General features: G+C 41.5%; 1 protein-coding gene across 2 annotated transcripts in view; it reads left to right on the plus strand.

The window, feature by feature from the left end:
* Positions 1 to 9,488: 9,488 nt before the first annotated feature.
* The window catches only part of LOC147304460 (CMP-N-acetylneuraminate-beta-galactosamide-alpha-2,3-sialyltransferase 1-like), a 115,836-nt gene continuing 106,355 nt past the window's right edge, over positions 9,489 to 18,969 (plus strand). For both annotated transcript variants that reach the window (XM_086279193.1, XM_086279192.1), the window contains exons 1-2: positions 9,489 to 9,851; positions 18,375 to 18,530. The gene's annotated coding sequence lies outside the window, so the exon portion shown is untranslated. The remainder of the gene's footprint in view (positions 9,852 to 18,374; positions 18,531 to 18,969) is intronic.

Consider the following 18,969-nt stretch of genomic DNA (forward strand, 5'->3'; position numbering starts at 1 on the left):
TCTCCACCCACCACCACTTCCCCTCCCAGTGGCGGACTCCCTCAGGTATCGGTGCGTTGGTGGTTCTTTGTGTCTGGGGATGGGCGTCCGGGTGCACACCGGCTCACTCCTTGGCGGCCGCTTATCGGGGCCTGGAGCCTGGGGCTCGCTCGGGCCACTTCGGAGGTGGGGTGCCCCCGGCCTCTCGGCCTGGGGCTCGGTCACTCAGGCACAGCTGGCTGCCGGCGGAGCTCACGGGCGCGTCACTGCAACTCCCCCTGGCTTCTGCTCCGCGGCTGCTGAGTGAGCCCTCATCTGGGACTCTCCTCAGCTCTTACTGGGACAGTGGCGCGGCTGCCCCTCTGTTGGTCTTCCTTGGTCTCTTGTGTTCTGGGGGCCTCTGGATGTCTGGAGTTTTGATCTCCTCCATACCTGCTTCATACCCTGGAGGACGGGGCTGTGGCTCCCCACACTCCCTAGCAGATCGTTACATGGAGAAACCTTTGGAATGCAAGCATGCTGATCCACACAGGTGTACACACGGGTATTCACAGACGTGGACTACAGCTTTGTTGGCTGCTGCCTCAAAGCACATTGTGCGCTGTCTATCTTGCGTGCTGCACAATATCGTTTATTATTTAGTATCTACTGATATCTACTGCTAGCTAGTTTATTGTGATGGTGCTGTTTTTTTTATTATGTTGCTCTTTGTTGTTTGCTTTCTCTTCTGTTTTTTTTCTCCATACAGGTGACCCAGGTGTTTTGTTTTTTTGTTTGTTTGTTTGTTTGTTTTTTTCTTCCCCCCCTTCTCACCGTCTCTTCTCCCCTTTGGTTTTCTTTCTCTCCCTCTCTTTCTTTCATTCTTTCTCCCTGTCCTATCCCCCAGTCATGTCTGTCCCGTTTGTAGCAACTGAAAATAAAATAAATTCATAATTATAATAAAGGTCAATCAAATGGACCAATATGGCAAGGCCATGATGATCCACTTGGTAAAATAAATCCGCTTGGCATCTTTCTTGGCCTTAAGACAACAATTCTGATGGCTAAAGATCCAAACGGGACACGAAAAAAAAAAAAATCATCAGGTAGCCTAGCAATCAAAATTGTCCCCATGTAAAAGACTGAATTCTTAGTCCCACGGTCAGCTCTTTATTATCTCAAATTAATATGTGATCCTTTACTTTCGCTCCATTCTAAAGGACAAAACTCACATTTTAGCCACACAACCTGTGCAAACTGCTTGGAAGGCTTTCTCAATCTGTTTTTCTTTTGCTTTCAAATAGGCCTCTGCAAAGTTTCAATGAACTTTGCTCTTTACTCGAATAACAACAAAGAGAGTTGAGCGACTCGGAGAGGCCAAGGCATGGCAAGAGTCACACACTGCCAATAACCCATCTAACACCCACGCTGTGAACCAACTCTGAGGCTCTTTTACAAATTGACAGGCAAGGACTTCAGGAACAAAAACTACTCAAAATCAAAAGCGAAGCTGTTGCAGAATCAATACTTCACAAGACGACACCAAGACAGAGTCCGTGGGCTACATTTCTGTCTTCACCCCCAGCGCTCCAAACGCGCTTGATTATGATTTTCCATCAACAAAACATTCTAACACCTCCTCCTTGGAGACCCTGACTCACATCTCTCCTTGGAAGCTATGCAGCTCTCCAGCTATTCCAACTGATTGCAAGCACAACTTTTGATTATATCCCTACTACACAGTGTCCTCCTCTCAAGCCTGCTTAACCTGCACGTACACCATGCATGCGAGCACAAACACACACATGCACACAGCCCCTGCGAGCATAATATAATTGGACAAAGATTTGAAATAACAGCATCTCCCAGTGGAGAGAGAGTTTTTCTCCTGGCAGCAGTGAATTGATAATCCGCTTTGTAAAATACTCCTGGGGTCCTCACTCTCTTGTGGAGCTGTTGCTTGGAAGACGGGCGCAACACTCAATTCTCCATATCTCAAATCGTCTAATCCTAATTGCCCATGACTGCAGAGCCACAAAACACTAACATGCCAAAAAAAGCAATTAATTACATGACACAGGCTTTAATTCATTTGTTACTATATCCACAAATCATGAGTAGTTTGCTGCTGTGAGGATAACTTTGAAACTTTTGCTTGTTAATCTGACTTTTTTTTTTACACTCATACAGTGTAAAATGGCACTGTCAGGACAGCAAAGCTTACTTCCCTCGCCAAGTAAATTCTTGAAAACGGTTGTTATGGGGATTTCTCTCCTTAGATACCATTTTTATCAAACCAGCTTGAAGGCTGGTGATTTCATTTGACCACTCTGACAAATAAACTATACGGAGAAGCAGCAAAGAAGGATTTATCCCTAACACCTAACTGCTCACTCCTGGTGAAAGAGAAGAGAGAAGAGTGGGAGGAGGTGAAAGACCCATCCTTGGAAACGAGCCAAAAAAGGCTCTGGTTCATTTTTTTCCACAAGTGTAATTAGGTGTGCACCTGGAAAACTGCGAAAATACAAGCAACACTTCACACGCACTGAATGACAAAGGGCAGCGCAAGCTCGGAGTCGACAGCACTTGATGTTGGAGCGGCTATTGAAGAAGAGCGATAGTGAGGAAGCTTCCCCAATGGACAGTAGCCCAAAAAATGGTAATCCTTTTGCATTGTGAGATGAGATACTGTAGTTAGCCAAGTGACCTTGGCTCTGTGTGAGAAGGATATTGCCAGAGGGCTGTACGACTCATGCTGGGAGATACTGCTATTTGGCGCACAGATACTGCAGCTGAAGCCCAGCATGCATTGCACTTTCTGTGTTTAAAAAAAAACACACATTCTTGCAAGTCTTTTATTTTGCTGTTTGGTGTTGTTTACAGTACAGAATGTTTTTTCATATATATATAAGTATATATATATATTTAATATTTCAGGGGAAATGATCATTTTTCATTGGTTATCTTTCTCTCATAGTGACAACAGACAAACTCTCTTTCCTCTCCGAGGATGTTCAAAACCAGTGTGAGCCGACCTCTTAGCCCCACATACTGAAATTAATTAACCTATGCTTCATTTAACCTGCCAGACCCTGTACCAATTTCAGATGTTGAAGATTTGCCAGCAGTAGAAAATGAATTCAGTACTTGTACTTTTTTTTTTCTCCTACAACTATTCTTAACCCAGCTGTACTTCTTGAGACACAGCATTAATGAGTCAAGGCAACAAAAATATATTGTCTTGGTTTCTAATCTAAGATGTCTAATGACAAAATAAAATGAAAAGGAAAATGCTGACTGTAAGCTGTTTCTCCAGCAAACACTCTTCCTAATTTAAAACTGACAGATTCAATAGAATTTAAAGCTTTTTTGAAGGCACAAATCCTGACAACATTTGAAACCACAAAATCCATCTACCATTCATTGTTAATTGAACAACTCCAGGGTAGCATTTGAGGAGAATTGTGAATGTTCACAGTATTGATTGCCCTGTACCCGGCCTTCAGAGTAACACTGGCGGCACTGCAGAGAGTGCACAAATCCAATCTTGCCGCCTTTTTTTGTAATTACCAGCTGACATTATCCCATACATTAAAATTTCATGACCTGGGGACAAAGGCATGCTGTCAATCAAAAAATGAACCAGTTAATTATTTATTTATTTATTTATTTAGTTTGTGGCTGCTTTTATGTTTTCTACTTTTGCAGTAAAGACATATAGCTTCAATTTACAGATTACTAAGGTCCTGTTTAATCAGTGATGGTCTAATTATATCTTAGCAAGCATATATAGCATATATACATTGCTTCTATTACTAGTAACAGTCTAGAGGGTTGTGTATGTTGAGGTTTTCCAAAATGGAAACAGAGAAAGTCTGGGTTAATGGTTTCAGGTGGTTTACTAACAGTAGTTGAAAAGTGAAACGCTGTAGCCTTCCAACCCTAAATGGACACTATTTTGGCCCCAGCCACCAGTCTGTCACATGGCTAACACAGAGAGCCTGATATCATTCATACATATTAATCTAAGTAAATTAACCTAATGTGAATAACTGTATGTTTTTGGACTGTAGGAGGAATACATTTAAATACATTTCATTGCAATGTTGACCCTGTACTAACTTCCATATGACAAATAAAACTGAAGCTGAAGCTGGAGTACCCAGAAAGATCCCACGCAGGAATGGGGAGAACATGCAAACCCTGTACAGAGAAGCAATGGCCAAATGATGGCTTTAAACTCAGGATGTTCTTGATGCGAGGCAACAGTGCAAATCACCATGCCACCATGTTGCCCCACATGAATCTTGAGTGACCTATTTCAACTGATTTCTGATTTATTTTTCATTTCCACTTACTTTTTAATGCTGACTTTGACACGTGCTTTAAAAATAAACTGCATCATATTATTATTAGCTAGCTAACAACAACAGTTACAGTTTTTTTCAGGAACTGCTTAACGTTGCTAGTCATTATTTTCAGTAACTGTACATTTTGGTGACCACCCTATATAGGTTATCAAAATTCACCCAAGTGTTGCTGTATATAACTGACAACTACATGGAAAGGTAACTACTAACAGGAGTAGGCTATAAGAACTGAAAAATAGGTATTGTTTTGCAGTGGGACTAACGCGTTATTGTGTAACGCATCACAGCAACTACGTTATTATTGTGGTAACGACCATGGTAACTAGTTATTATGCCGAAATCAGGAACGCGTTAATCGTCACTGGGATTTAGATAGGGTCGTTATTCGTTACTTTGTGTGTTGCGTTTGACTTACCTCGAAATCGGAACACGGACCTGGGAATAATGTCACACTCGAGTAAACGGCGTTCTGGTTAGCCTTGTCAGAGAAGTCGGGATTCCAATATGGCCATGCCCTTGAAAACTGTTGTTTTGCTAGCCCTCTACAAAAAGAAATTACTACTAAACACATATGCAGCCATAGCTGGACTCGGTGGGCCGATGGTGTGTGTAGTTTATTTTCGTTATGCTGACTTTTTACAGTCAGTTACAATCACTCATACTGCGTACTAGCTAGCATGACGGAGTTTATATACTGCTGGGCGGGTGCTATGATGTTACTGATAGTGAACTTTATTTTATTCGTAAGGTTAGTTATAAGAGTTGCCAACCGTCCTGTAAAAAACATAATCGTCCCATATTCAGAGAAAATATTTCATATTGAGGTGAAAAGGAATGCAATTTGGCCCGTACTTCAGCTACGATGAAAAAAAGACACAAAGCTGGAGTTATTCTGTGTCTTTACGCTGCAGCTGTCTCTTCTTCTCTCATTCTCTCCCCCTCCCTCTCCTGTTGCTACTTCAATCATGAAGCTGATCAATGATCAGCTGATCGGCTTTTCTGTCCTAAGTCCCGTCTCTCTTGTTTGTTTATTTTTGTTTTCACTTTGCGCCAGAAAGAAGAAACCAGCGGAGGTCGCGTTAAACAACAGCAGCATGTTTAAGCTTGGTCAGCTGTTGTTAGAATTTATTTAACATTACCTTCTACTATCAGCTGATGTTTGCTGGAGCCAGGGCCGTAAAAGCTGCTGGTCATAATATTGGTTTGGTTTTCTGGTGAGAGGGAAACATGAAGATAAAACCAGGAGACGTCCTTACTGAATCTACGGAGCCCCGCAGGGGACATGGGAGAAAAAAAATTAAGACGGACTTTTGCGAGATCTCGCAAAACTAACTCGGGATCTCGCAAAACTTTTGCGAGATCTCGCAAAAGTCCATCTTAATTGTTTTTTTTTCTCCCATGTCTCCTGCAGGGCTCCGTATGAATCATAAGAGCTGAACAGGGGATGGAGAAACAGGTTTACCTTTTAGGTGACATGAATGAGTTGAAGGGAAGTTATGAACTGTTTCTGAGAGACAAATAACACAAAGGATCCTTTTTTTTAATACGACAAGACAGTGTACATCACTGTCACAACAGCGTTTGTTTTCGTTCAAAGGCTTTATGGTTTTTCCTATAATGGCGGGCCGATTTTTTGTCCCAGTCCAGTATGCAGCTCATCTGCAGTCTGGTGTTACCTACATCTTCCTGCACGGAAGGCAGAATTTCCGAGCTCTGAGTACAATCGAAAGCACCACAACTGCAGTTTTCCTGTTGGATGTAAAAAGCGCACATGACGCTGTGATGTAGGTTAGAATCATAGCGGCAGTTGACGACAGTCCAGGCGTGGGATTTCTCTCGTGGAAATATGCACATTATTTTTTCCCTTCTATTGGTAGGTGGCACAGTGCAGTTGTGGCAGGATAGTGCTAACACATTAAGAAGAGAATTCTGAGTAAAGCCAAAGTTACTTTCCCTAGTAACTAGTTACTTTGAAAGTAACGACTAATTTGAAGTAACTGATTTACTTTTGATAGAAGTAACTAGTAATGTAACTAAGTTACTAATTTAAAGTAACTTACCCAACACTGTAGTTTTGTATACTTAGCTTAGCATTTTCAGATAATACATTTATCGACAGCCAGAACCAAGCATACTTTTAGAGCCAGAAGCATTAGCTAAATGCACTAAGTTTGTTGGGTTCAAGGTTATTACATCATCAACATTAAATATGCAAATAACAACCAAAAAGGGGTGACAGGCAGCCCAAGATTTTTCTTTGATCAACAAACTCAAACACATGGCTACACACTTTAGGTTTCATTAGCTCTCCTATCAAGAAGGGGAAAAAAGAAATATGAGCTTTTTCTAAATTTAAAACACACCAGTGGTTAGAAGAGTGAGGCGTGTGACCACTGGAGGGTATCCACATGAATTTATACCTTCACAACTCACACCTTCAAACACAATTACCAACACACAGTCTTGTGACAGGCTGACACCCCCGGCCCTCTCTGCAGATCAGGACTGCCGATCAGCAAAGGAATTGGGACGTTAATGTTAGAGCCACATCAAAGGAAGGTCTGCATTATCCCCCCTTTAACAAAACTCATTTTCGGACCCTGAAGCTGGAGTTCAAGCTTAAGAACTAAAAGGGATATGTAGAAGCAGAATATTTTTTTATCCCCTTTCCCCAAGAGTCATATGCTCAAAAGAATAAACGACTTCAATAATAAGACTATTATTTTATTGAGTCACTCACCTTTATACAGTATGCCTAGGGAATGTAAAGCTCTAGCTATACATCTTTGTGTGTAGGTAGTTGCTATTAGCCTGTAGTTAATACATATATATGTATATAATACGCCATTTCCCTTGACTGTTAATTGATCACATTTTGGTTTTGAAATTGTATAGATTGCTGCTAGTCTTTTATTTTGCTGTTTGCAAGAATGTGTGTTTTTCCATTTAAAGTGAGTAGTAAAGCTGTCCTCAACTATCTCCTGACTGTTCAATACAATAAACATCTAAGAGAACAAACTGACTAGTTAATTAAAAATACTGTTGATTGGTGCCAAAATGAATTCTAAAATTACAAGAACAAAAAAACAATCTTGAACAGTACTACAGACTGCTTGATTTTGAGTTACATTCAAAGTAGAATGAAATAGGACTCACAGCAGATACTTCAGCTTTCCCTGCTATGATATGCCAAAATATCTGGTGTAAAAAAGGTAAATGCTCTGCACTTACATAGGGCCTTTTAACCTCACCAGTTCTAGAAAGTTCTCTAAAAAGTGGGTGTTGTGCATCCTCACACACTTACACACTAGATACTGGAAGTGCTGACCTGCTATAGGAGGTCCAGAGTCTTGCTATTTTGCAGATGGGGATGGAGCACCAATGCAATAATACATCTTAATTTACTTTTAATTATTTTTGTCTTATTAAAGAAAAAAATTACAAAGATAAATGTTCATATTACACATTGCCAAAGTTTTATATAATGAAGTCAGTATATTTAGAAACCACTGGATGATAATCGTTTATTCATATTCCCTTTGTCTCATTACATGTGAACTACAATATTAAGATTACAATGGATTTCCAAACTTGTTAAAAAAATTATTTTAATCAAGGTTGAGAAATAATTATAACTTTTCTTTCATTTGCATGACTGTGTATTACTGCTAATGTGACCAGGACCTTTTGTGTGTCTGAGGGACCAGTTCTGGCCTACGGGCCAAATGTTTGTCACCCTTGGTTAAATATTGAAGGTCAAGGAAATACAACAACCACAATGAGTATCTTCAATATTTTAAACGCAGTATTATAAGCCAGTAGATTTGGTCCTAAACCCCATGGCAACAAAGGAAACCACATCCTCCATCACAACCAGAGATGTTGCCCAGAGCAGGGAAAAAAAGACAAAAAGAGAGAGAAAAAGATATTATGGGACTCCATTCCTACTGCCCGGCTTCCAGCCTAACCACATTATCTGCACCTCCTCCCTCACTCTTCACAAACTCCATTCCCACCAGCCCCCCTGCACACACACGCTCTCTCTGCTAGAAGCCATCATTCCACCGTGTATGTTCAGCTGGCCCGTCAAGTCCCCATCTAGCCAAGTGCCCAACCATCTGTTGAGCCTAAGACAGCATGCAGCTCTGAAACCAGAAAGGAAATGTTCTATCAAATGATGAACTTATCTGCATTCAAACAGCAGCTTTCAGGGCCTCTGGGCTCAGAACTCATGCAGGGCATGCCACAGAACTACAGGCGAGGCTTCACTTATAAAAGACGTAGTCTTGGCTTTGATTAAGCAAGCAATGTGCTTCCTTTTAACCTCATGTATTTCAATTTCTAACCATTAAAATATAGTTTTTCCTTCTAGTTACACCTAATTTTTTGTATGCTTTAAAAAAAGTATCAATAACTTATTTGCCACATATTTCTTCACACTGTGAGTTCACATTGCAGGCCTTGAAATATGATTCGGCTGACTCAATGGATCTGATAAAGGTTGCTGCAAAAATAATTCCAGACACTTTCAATGAAACCCAATGACAGTAAATATTTCCTATGGCCTGAGGGTGTGAGGGTATGCAGTCACCTTAGCCAAGGGCATGAAAAACTAACAGGTCTCTGCAGGCCTGAGGCTATTATGGCTGAGTGAACTTCAGCTTGGGTGAGTTCACCCTGCTTAAACTCACTGCAGTTAAGCTACCAGTCACCTCTATTATCCTATTAGTCAGCAGCACTTACAGTACAGTATGGAAATCAGCCGTACTGGTCTTGTAAGCAAAATTCATTGGAAGCTTTCCAAAGTTTTAACCTTAAAGATTCTCGGCAGATATTAACTGGGGATGAGCTTGTCATTTACCCTTGCATTTATTTATATATTTATTTTAATAGAGGAAAAGGAATGAGTGAGAGAGAATGATGAAAAAAGACCCATAAATTGATGAAATAAATTCTTTATCACTTTATAAGCGCTTGGTGATTCCTGCGGCACCGAGCTGCGGGCTAACACCAGGACCCGGTCACGCATGCCAAAGGAAGGGAAAGGAAGAAAAAATAAAAACATCCTGATGCAAGTGTGTGCGAGTGAGGATGCTGAGGGGCGTAGCAGCGCTGTGCCCCTCATGGTCAGCGCTCAGGAATTAAAATGCATGCTCTTCACTGCCTGGGAGAGAGTAACGTGTAGCCCGTTTACGTGAGAAAACCTGTTTCCAGCCTTCCCTCCTTCACGGAAACAAACTGACCCCCCAAGAAAAGCAAAAACGCACGGATGTGCCGCTTGTTCCAGGAGGGGGGGAGTAAACCTCCTCCCAGCGCTGTCACATTCAAACAGGCAACGGTGCGAGGTTGCCAGTTTGGCGCTATCCCCCCCTCTTCCTCCCTGCTCCTTTAAATTGGACCTTTGGAGCTGTAGCTTGTGGCTGATTTGCATTATTCCGTTGTTTGTGGAGCTGAAGCTGAAGCCGCCGTCACTCCGCGTGGGAATAAAGGGACTTCGCCCGCAGCTCCGGGGACTGACTTTAGGTGAGTGTGGGATCACCGCGCGTGGCTCTAACTGTGTGGACTGCGGTAATAATCACGTCCTATTCTACGTATAGCTTTTAAGCTTAGGTGCCTTACAGTGAGCGGCGCGCGTGCAGGTTTTTAAAGTATTTTAAAGTGCGGCTGAGAAGGTGTTGCGCTGCAACTTTCTGCTGCAACAAAAATAAAAAATCTGCACAATTATTCAGTTGCGCACTGAGAGAAAAGAGATGCATGCTTTCTAATGTTGAGAAAGTGTCATGCTGAAATGTGCACAGTTAGGAGAACAGTTATCAGTGGCCGTAAATCATATTTCACTCTCTTTGTGTAAATATCTCATAATAAAGGAAACAGCTCGCACTGGAGGGTCATGTTGAGAAAAACAACTTATTCTCTTTGAGGACTGGATTGGATTTCCCACATTTCTGTTCTTCGAGATTTAAGAGAAAAATGACCAAAAGGACAAACTCATCCTCTTATACTCTTATCCCATCAAAGCATCCAAAGAAGGCAGAGATATGCTGCATGGACCATTCACTGCGTTCAGGGTAACTGTTGAATATACAGTAGCAGTGCCAAAAAGGTACCAAGAGGGTCAGTACTGACTATACTGATACTTTTTACTTGTTAAGGCAGCTTATGTAGGCGAGAGCTTCGTGTCATGGGTCAGCTTTGTCAACTTTCCGTGTATTTTCAAACTGTGTGTGTTTTTGGAGACCTAGAATTTAAATGTAGCTGTTTCTAAAGTACTTATGGTTAACTGCTGTTGTTTAAATGTGCTCTAGGCTATGAATAAAATAACCATGAGAGTAAATGCAAAAACGTTTAAGGTATATGTTTAACACAATTCAGTCGGGCTATATACTGAACTTACGGGGTAGAAACAAAGTATCGATCCTATCATGCCAGTATTAGTCCGATACCAGTGTTGGTATCAATGACTGTCAATATCTACTGAAAGGGAAACAGGTCTGTGCTGAGTACATTTCAGGAGCTGTCTGGGGGATGCTGCAAGCAGCCTCATTAAGTTAAAGCAACAATGTTCGCTGTCAGAAATCCTTTCAGTTTGTTGTAAACATTAATCACTCCGGGTTCCATTGTATGCTTAATATCCCAGTGTTCATAAACTCCAGGTTTATGAGTTTTGTAATGATCTGTATTTTGCACGAGACATCACCTCATTTACTAATGAAGGCGTCTGCCAGCAGGCTGGTTCATTTTCTCCTGAAACCTCTCCTTGCCATTATAAATAATAAGCAAGTAGAACCCATTAGCTCAGCCAGTTCCTCATCATGTCTCCAATCAGACTGGATGGCGTGACCTTGGGGTGGGTGGGTGGGTGGGGGACCGTGCTGCAGCATTTAGAAAGGAGGGTGGCAGAGATGGAGATGGGTTGCTTTTGGTGGCATCCGTTATCAAGGAACCCAATTATATCAAGAAAATGTGGTTGCCATAAGCAATTGCCATTTGTTACGCCGTATAAGATAGTGGGGCTATTTGGAGAGAAATGTGTGTTATTCTGATAATATGTACTTCGGACAGCTCTGGGTGTCGGCCGTCTCATCTTAATGTGCGTCTTTTAATTTAAAAGAAAGGTATGATTCTTCAGAATGAAAAGTCCTTTGTGAGCTCCTTTCAACAACGGTGCATGGAAGAGGCAATGAGTCACAGTGAATCATGGCAGCCTCTCACCAGCTGCCAGCCAGATGAAGACACGCTGCAAGCAAAAAGTCTGACGAAACTGCAGCCGCACTCGTGTGCTGCTCTTTCTACTTCAAAGCACGCCGTGGTATAACGTATAGCGTTCCACGAGCACGCCTAACAGCTCGTTCAAAGTTTGAGTAAGTTTCTCTAACAATCTGACTTCCAGTTTTGTTTTCAGATCTTTCCTGCGAGGTATTTCCAGCTTAAGCTGCCGTGGTATAAAGGCTGTGCTAAGTCAGTGAAGGCTTTACTGTAATCAGTTATTCAGCTCTGGCATTCAGAGTCTCTGCTCCAGACAGAGGAATCCCCGTGGCTCACCACAAACCCAATCAGGCCCTTTAAGTACACAGCTTTAGAGCAAGGTCTGGGACCGCGAGTGCAGCAGCAGCAGCAACAGCAAAAAATGTTTCCAGTTCCCCGGGGTGGTGGTCCACATGCATCTGCAGCCTGTACAAGGGTATTTCACTAATACTTAGTGTCTTTTGTTCAGGCTTCTGTGCTCTGTCACACAGTCTTTTTCCTTCATAGTATTCCCTTCGGACTTCTCCCCGGCTTTTTGATTTGCCCTCTGTTTCCACTTAGCAGTCCTGGCTATTTTCCAAGAAACACCTCAGCACCATTCTCCAGGATAAACAGGCTTCTTGTAGTCTGGCAACATGTGGAGAATGGATTGGAGTTTACTGTATGAGCGAATCTACAAAAAAGCACCTAGGCTGCACCCCCCCCCCCCTTCTGAGGTTTTAATCACAGACGATTACAAAATGACAATTTGAATGCGGCAACAAAGCGAGCCGTTCCTGTGATTGCTGCCGTAATCTTTCCCGAGTGCAATCAACAACATCGAGACTGCACATCAGTCCTGCAATTAGGCTTGTCAAAATTACAGCGTGGCTTTTTATCCGCGACTGCTTGTTTGATAATGCTTATTGGCAGGTGCCTTTGGAGGAGCAGAGGAAGGGAGCCCACAGCTGATGCATTATGTAAAGCCATACTGTATCGTGCAGGCAGATGTTTCCTCCCAGCGACATAACCATACATCTCCATATCACAGCGGCGTACTCGGGAGTTCTTCCTGTGATTTTTTTCATTGTCTTTCCCATGGACGCACGTGCCTCGTCCTTGACTTTCATCTTGTCATTGTCTACACAAATTGTTCCAGTGCTGTCTAATCATTTTCTGGTCCAATCAGTTAGTCTGAAAGCGTGCATGCCTACTTCAGTGTCGTCCTCAATGTAAAGCATCTTTGCTTCCTTTCATTCTACTTATAGTCCTGTTGACAGCACCGCAGTATCTATGACCTTGTCAGGGAAAATGCCTTCATTCTCTTCTTTAATAGAGACTTACTGTTACAATACGTATCAACAGTAAGTCACTATGATATACAGGCTGTCATTTGCAGCTACTTTCTACTTAACTTTAACTGCTGTTTTGTCTTCATGAGGGTTTTATTTGCCAGCACAAAGTAATTTAGTTAGTGGGCTTGACACGTGGATACGTTTTTTGTGGATTTATTTGAAGGAAAGGCTAATTGTTATGCCTCGGAGGTCCGTCGTTAATTAGAAGTTATCTCGGGCAGCTCTCACATGGTCACCGCACTAATTGGCAGTCAAAGCTGTGTACCACCTGGCCCAGCCTTTAACTCACCAGGTGCTCCCAGCAAAGCCACTGGCCTTGGCATTATGTAGCTGTGGCCTCTTAAACGAAGGCAGACAGCGGAGACAGACAGATAGAGGAGAGGGGAAGAGGGTGGGCACCATATCAGGACAACTTTGCTGAAATGGCGAAGCTGAAAAACAGCTGCAAAAGGTTATTTCATGCTACGTAGCTGAGCAAGCCTTTTTTTTTTTCTTTTCTTTTTTTTTTGGAAGCCGGCATGAAAGAAAGGTTCTGAAAAATTAGTGTAATCTTTTGATACACATGTCGTCACACATCACACCTCTTTGTTTCGGATTTCTAACACTTTCAGGCAATGTGAGGTGGCAGCACATCAACACCAAGCGCAGCCTGTGCAGGGTTTGTTTACCTGTGCTTTACAGAGGAAAAATAAGTTCATCCTGTGACTGAACAATAGCTGGCATCAGAGAGGTTCTGTCCACAGAGTACAGAGCAGATAAGAGAACAATTGTGTAATTAAGTCTGTTTTGCTCTTTGCGGGGGAAATATGAATGTTCAAATCAATTAAAGCCACATTCTAAATTTTTAATTCAGTGCAGTTGCAACGTGGAGGTAAAATCTGCGGAGAAAAGGCGGCAATTCAATCAAGAGAGAATGCTGCTGCTTTTCACAGCGCGCTGGAAACTCACACCAGGATCCCACAAAGTAAGCTGGAATAGTGTGAGATTTTTTTTTCCCACGCGTGATTGAGAGTCATGATGCGTCTCTGCCATGGGAGAAAATCCATCTTTGACCCCCATTAATCTTGACTAACTGGTCCAAATCTGCAGCAATCACAATGCCCAATCATAAAGTCTGTAGAAGAGGCCAAGGAAGTGTGACCTGTGTATGACTCAAGCAAAATGTGCCCAGCGTCGCCGTGCTCCGGAGGACAAAAGACCTCTGTCTTTTTGTGCCACAAAGTCAAAAGCTTTGTTTTTGTCTTGCAGCTCCAGCATCTAGGGTTCACAGTAATACCCGAATGTGTCGTGCCTTTGTTCTTTGATCACAATGGGAATTTGAGATGTAAAGCGGATTTAGACAATGTGCCATATCTTGATGGATGGAGCAATAGAAGAAGCGCTTAAAAAACGCTTTGGAGCTGCGTTGTGTTTGCAGCTGTAGGCAAAAAACGTTAACGCTCTACAAGAGAGCTGGGGATGATGTGGATGTGTTTGAATTGTTGTTTTTTCTGTTTATTTTTCCAGGAAATGTTGTGTTTAGGCGCAGAGCTTTGGCAGTGTGTGCTTTATGATAGCAGCCTACGAATTCTGCATATCAGTATATTATATGAAGCACGTCATCGATGAGAAAGTGAGTTATTATCAGCAGGATATTAAGCACCAGCAACAATTAGTCTTAACTAAGTTGCAAGAGTCCATTTAATATATATGTATAAAAATCGACAAACCATAAAGAATAACAAAAACAGCAAATTACTGCCATATGAAGACTAATTGGAATAAACAGGCCTATCACTGCTATAATTACTGATAGTGAAATCATTACTTCCCCTAATGCTTCACTGCAACCACCGTTAATAACACTTCATTAATTAAACATACTATGAAAAACAGCAACACTGCAACTCTGCACTTTGGCTCAATGGAAAGGACTTCTAGACTGGGCCCACTGTAGCTTTACTTTGCTCTGGAGGTCATCTCAGGAATAATGAGGTGGGAGAAATGTAAATACTCCTGTTTGCTTAACTGCCAGAGCACTTAGAATACCTGAGACAAGCCAAATTTGAGATTTAGGTTCGTAATGAGGAGCTTATTATGATACAAGCTGGACCAGTGGAGTGAAAAACAGAGATTTTTGCTATGCCAAAAATACCTGAATTGGAATATGCACAGGAGGATGGATCAACGAATGGATGGATGGAAAACCCTCTTATCTCATTGGTGTGACATTGGGAATTCTTGCCTGTGACTATAAATATGGAGATGAAGAAGTTAGCTTACTTCAGTGCAAGGGCTGAAAGACAGGCAATAAGTTACCCTGTCAAAGGGATGTTTGGCAGCTTTTAGAAATAACCCTGCTGTATTGCTGTCCCCCTCCAGTCTTCAAGGTAAACTAAGTTAATCTTAATGTTGCTCAAACGTTGCATGGACAGCAACAACAAGTGAATTTGTAAGACAATGACAGCTACAGGGTATTATTACCATTTATTTGCAGTCATGTTTGTGGTAACTTGTAATTGCAAGTCCAATATCCTTTCGCCTTTAAGCTCTGTGTCAGTGCTAACACCTCAGGGAAGGGAATCGGTCCTTTTACTGTGCAGTAATCACCACTGTTGCCCAGCATGTTACTAATGAGACTGTCATTTGATGCTGGGTAGATAGCGAGTGGTGGGTTTTCTGAACCTTGTGACTGGGTGCAGCTATCTCTGATGAAAACAGCTTTGAAACTAAAGCAAATTGCAATTCAGTTAATCCCAGTATAGCAGTTGAAACACCTCATGTGTAATCGTTGAGTTTCATACACACTGATTTGATATAACCTTTGAAAGTGTAAACCAGCATGGATTATATCGTGTTTATGCACAGGCTCTGCATTGATTTTCTTATTTCACAACAAGATACATTGTGAATAAATACAGTTGGACCAATATACTCTGTATATGTGCCTTTTCAACAGGCTACACTGTATATATAATAGATGGACATAGCCTTTGGATGTCATACACCGGATTTGGACTTTGCCTCAACATGAGTGCTTTTGGTCCACAACTTGAGTGACCAGATGAGGCCCAGTAGACAGCTATCAGCTCCAGCTCCCTGTGTCGGTACACCTGTCAGTCAAACAGACATCCCTCAAACAATAATAACCAATAATAACCAGTCAGAATTGGTTGACTATAGTAAAGCGCAATAGTTGTGGCTAACAGAAAAATTGTTATGTTGAACATTTGTACTAGAGATGGCACGATACCACTTTTTTATGTCCGATACCGATACCGATTTCATAAATTTGGATATCTGCCGATACCGATATGAATCCGATATAGTGTTTTTTAATCAACAAAACTGTTTTTTAAATATCTTGCTGCATTTTGTATAAGTTCATACTCAAGTTTAAAACAACAACTACACTAAAGCTATTCTGTTATACCTGTATGCAAAAAAAAATTTTCATAGTTCAGCAATACTGATCAATCTAATAAACTTAAACCTACACCATCCTCCCTATTCTGGTATTTTAAAGAGTACTTAGCGTAAATATTAAGCAACCTAACTAATAGGGTTCCAACTCCCAGCAACAACAAAAATAAATAAATAAAAAATAGGGAACCACCCCTCACGCTCCACCTCATGATGCTTAATCGACGTAATCAACCTTAATTTGATGCAGTGTGAAAAAAAATGCACAGAAATCAATTATTTTTCAAGAAATATTAAATAGATTCAACATCTTTCTTCAACAAAATTGCAGACTGCACAGATGGTACCTTCCCAAAGGAAAAAGTACTATAGCTTACTAGGGTATATATATTAGACTTAATAGTTACAGTAATTGACTTCTATTCCTTTTACATCAGATTAAAACTTTGGGTGTAAGATTTGGATAATTATTTATTAAAAGCTCGACATTTTAAATGAGAATAAGAAAGAAAAGTATGTCTTTGTGCCCCCTTTTCCCTGTTAATGCCCTATCGGCCCCCTGGCTAAACTTTGCTAGATCCGCCCCTGCACAGTTACCAGCGTCAGCTACATAGAAAAAGATCCTCGAGTAGAAAGTAATATTAAATACATTCTAACAACAGCTGATCAAGCTTAAACGTTCTGCTGTTGTTCAGCCGCTGGTTTCCTCTGTCTGGTGCAAAGTGGGCCAAAAACAAACCAGAGAGACGGACTCGCGACAGAAAAGCCGATCAGCTGATCATTAAGCAGTTTCATGATTGAAGTAGCAGCAGGAGAGGCAGTCGCTTGTTAAGCTTAACGCAGGAATGCTTTACAAACATTCAGAGATGGACTTACACACTTGCTTTACTTCTCTCGGGGATAACATTGTCGGAGATGAAATGCCGGGTTGCTAGCGAAGCTCCAAATGCTATCCAGAGCACCGACAGGTCCCGCATGCCACAGCTGCTCTATCACGTGATGCATACTGCTCCGATGTGCTAACGTTCTGAGGTGAGTTACGGCGTGTTGCAAGTTTTGTGAGGTGCTTTCGTGATATTTAATGGATCGGATTACATTTTTTATTTTTCTCCGATATCCGATCCAGTAATTTAGGTCAGTATCGGACCGATACCGATACGTAATATCGGATCGGTCCATCTCTAATTTGTACTGGGCCAGTTTTTCTAAATCGGGACATTTGGACTACCAAAAGCTACACCTTCATTTACAGCATACAAATCATACACAACTAATTTGTGTCACTTTATCAGCATTCGTTTTACTGAGAGTTTACTGAGAGTTTATTAGTGCTCTAAACCTCTCATAACCGTCTTATAATTTTAGAACTTTTATTTTCTGAACACTTTGCAGTCGAGCTTATTAATGTTTCGTTCGAGAAATCCTTGAAATGGAGGAGAATGGGCACCAGTCTTCATCAGAGCAACACAGACATGCTAGTTGGCTTCTGAAATGGTTATGAATAATTACTGTCTTCAGTTCTGTAATCAGTATTGGAAGTACATCTGGCTGGCTTCTGCATGGGTATACCAGGGATATCAGAAATGTACAGACTCTTTCTAATTTTCTAGTATTTATTGCCTTGTAGGCTGGAATGAAACCCTATTAAATCAAAGCTGATTTTTCCATTTTCCTTTGGATATGCTGAAATAAAGAGCCAAAGGTAGAAATGAGAAGCAGCTAATTTCGGGCAATGTATTAAAAAAGGGGAAGCAAAACCTCCATCGTTGCGTAATGCTGAACATCCCGTAATTTTTGCTTTGATAATAGGTATGACTGTTTTGAAAAGATTTCTACCACCCGAGTAATCTGATTTAGAAATTGTCCCACATTTGTGTCTTCAGCTCATGAGCCTATACGCAGTTTTCTTTTTGGTTCTGTCCACAGAGTTTGTACAAATGGAGGGATCCAGGAAAAAGACATCCTTTAGGCTGACTGGGTGGTTGACTTGACTGTGTTCTTTGGGTTGTTGTCAAGTTGAAAGATGAAATTCTTCTTTGACATTAGCAGTGTATTTTTCTTCCAGAGGGCAGCAGATTGTCGCCTCAAACAACTTGGTGTTTGGAGCCATTCATCTTCCCCTCTACACTGACCAGAGCCCCTGTCCAGCCTGTGGCATGATGTAGCACTTCAAGAAGCGTACCAGTGTCATTCCTCCACTAAAGCAAGAGCCAAAGCAGAGGTATGTTTTCCATTTATTTAAGTATTTGTGATCAAGGTTATGTAAAAACTGCAGAGCCAAATTTCATGAAATTTGGGTAAAGGTGGAAAAGAAGCAAATCAAGAGCCTGTCAGCTTTTGTGGCAATCCTGGTCATTGTTAAAGGGCAAAATGTGGCAGATGATGCACCCTCCAAGTGCCCAGAGGAAGACTGCTTAATTATAGCAAAAGTCGTAATCACACGTTTTTTGGTTGCTATTGTTATGTTGCTTATTTACTACGATTATTCAGAAACATAACACATATCGTGCATTTACTGAATATGGTTGTCTGGCTGGGAGTTTGGGCATGGCTAGGGGGTGTTTTTGTATAGCCAGTCTTGCAAAAGCAGCCTCTGTGAGAGTAAAGAAGGTGGCGGACAGAGCCCCAGTCGCATACCTTGGGAAACCTGCATGGTGGTT

This window comes from Aulonocara sp. 'chitande type north' Nkhata Bay, linkage group LG22, assembly GCF_057382095.1.
Source record: "Aulonocara sp. 'chitande type north' Nkhata Bay isolate Kocher_YH1m ecotype deep benthic linkage group LG22, A_spYH_male_GT1.1, whole genome shotgun sequence".
In the NCBI taxonomy this organism is placed as follows: Eukaryota; Metazoa; Chordata; class Actinopteri; order Cichliformes; family Cichlidae; genus Aulonocara; species Aulonocara sp. 'chitande type north' Nkhata Bay.